The 2,384-nt window shown below is 46.2% G+C and overlaps 1 protein-coding gene across 1 annotated transcript in view; it reads right to left on the reverse strand.

Moving 5' to 3' along the window:
- The window catches only part of DHX9 (DEAH (Asp-Glu-Ala-His) box helicase 9), a 42,262-nt gene that overhangs the window by 39,361 nt on the left and 517 nt on the right, over window positions 1-2,384 (reverse strand). The window lies entirely within an intron of this gene.

Raw genomic sequence — 2,384 nt, forward strand, 5'->3', positions numbered from 1 at the left:
TAGCCTACCAGCCTCCTCCATCCATGGGATTTTCCAGGCAAGAGTACTGGAGTGGGGTGCCATTGCCTTCTCCACAATATATTGTTAGTAAATCCAAATACCTCCACAATATATTGTTAGTAAATCCAAATACATAAATTAATCAGTACTTAAAATAATTAATGAACCTAAATATTTTATACTAAATCTTTAGGCCTTGATATTCATTAAAATTTGAAAATATTATATCTTCTTGATGTAATATTGCACTTGTTAACATTCTCCCTCTACTCCCCCTATAAGATAGCAAAAGATATTTAGCCTAAGTCTAAAATCTGAATTTAAATTACTAGCTAAGTATCTGAGACTAAATTTAGAACCAGAGAAAATATACTACAAATTCAATTTGCTGTGTTGTGAGAAGAAACCCCATTTCAAGCATTAAATCTAAGTCTTGTGTCATCAAACTGGACTTAGTATAAAGTTTATTTTGTAGTCACAGTCACCCTGTTGTTCAGTTGATAAGTCATGTCGGACTCTTTTTGACTCCATGGACTGCAGCACACCAGGCAGACAGTCCTCCACTATCTCCTGGAGTTTGCTCAAACTCAAATCCACTGAGTCAGTGATGCCATCCAACCATCTCATCCTCTGCAGCCCCGTTCTCCTTTGCCTTCAATCTTTCCCAGTATCGGGGTCTTTTCCAATGAGTGAGCTCTTAGATGGCCAAACTACTGGAGCTTCAACTTCAGCCCTTCCAATAAATATTCATACTTGATTTCCTTTAGGATGCGGTTTGATCTCCCTGCACTCTTAGGGACTCTCAAGAGTCTTCTCCAGCACCACAATCTGAAAGCATCAATTCCTTGGGGCTCTAACAGTAAAGAATCTGCCTGTAATGCAGGAAACCAGGGTTCAATCCCTGGGTGGGCAAGGTCGCCTGGAGAAGGAAATGGCAACCCACTCTAGTATTCTTGCCTGGAGAATAATTCCATGGACAGAGGAGTCTGGTAGGCTACAGTCAATGGGGTCACAAAGAGTTGGAACACAACTGAGTGACTACCATACTCCCACACCCCACAAACACACCCACCCCCTTCTTTATGATCCAACTCTCATGCCTGCAGCTGACTATTGGAAAAACCAAGCTTTGATGATGCGGACCTTTGTCTGCCAACTAAGTTAACCCTGGAGACACCCAATCAACGAAAAGCTGTGGAAAGCTAAGGATATCTTCCAACCATGAATAATTAATTAAAAAAACAAGCCCTCAAGGTGAACGAGTAACTTGGAATATGAAGGACTACACTATCAAATTCCTTCTTCCCTCGGTAGTTTCATCTAACTCCATAATATTAAACACCAACTATACCCTGATGATAACCAAATACATACTAAACATTTATAGTCTTTTTAACCTCCAAAACCAAGTTCATCTAACAGACCCATTTAGATGCTACCTTGGCATCTCAGTCAAAACAGAACTTTAAATTTCTTCCCCAAACCTGTTTTTCTTCCCCCCAAGCCCAGTTTTCCCATCTGCCCAAATGGCACCACCATTCACCAAGTTACTGACGGTGTGGGACCTACCCAGTCCCTGAAGATCCTCTATAGCTATCCCTTGTTATGTGCCCGTCGGTACCCTTAAAGGAGCACCCACGTGAACTATTTTACTTAGCCTTTACCACACTGTGCAGAAAAGCATTATTATTATTTCCTTGTTACAGGTGAGTAAACTAAGTCAAGAATAACCTGCCCCAAGAGACAGAGCTCCTAACTGGGGGCCCCAGAATTTCCAGCCAGGTAGTCCACTGCTCATCCACTGCCCACTTCTGCCTCCAAGGCAGGTGTCCCATCTCCCTGCTACCCCTCTGCACACCTGCAGTACGGGAATGACGTCCTCAACGATTCCCACTTCCTCCACTCTACTACCCCCGAATCCTTGCTTCCATTAAATTCTCACCACACTCCAGTCACATGGCCTTCTTTCAGTTTCCAACGCCTGCCTGGCCGTTAACACTCACTACTCCCTTCGGCCTCTGCGGTTCTGCTCCCTCCTCCGTCGCTGACGCATCCTCCGCCCCACGGCCGACAGTTCAAAGATCTACCTCCTACGGGACGCCTGCCCTCGCCACCCGATCTCAAGTGGCTCTCTCCCTTTACACTAATTCCTCGCGATCTCTTTACGGAAACCTGCAGACGCCTGTTTTCCGACTGCCTCCCCACCCCCACCACAACCCCTGGAAAGGAAGGGCCGGGACGCTGCCTCACTCCTTTACTCTCTGTCTACGGCGGCCGCAGGACAGCGCCTCCGAGACAACAGCCCGTTCTGTGCGGCTTGAACGACCGAAGGGCCCTAAGGCGAGCGCGGCGCCTCGGCGGGCTCACCCCTCCCCCAACCCCAC

Source organism: Bison bison, unplaced genomic scaffold, assembly GCF_000754665.1.
Source record: "Bison bison bison isolate TAMUID 2011002044 unplaced genomic scaffold, Bison_UMD1.0 scf7180017864322, whole genome shotgun sequence".
In the NCBI taxonomy this organism is placed as follows: domain Eukaryota; kingdom Metazoa; phylum Chordata; class Mammalia; order Artiodactyla; family Bovidae; genus Bison; species Bison bison.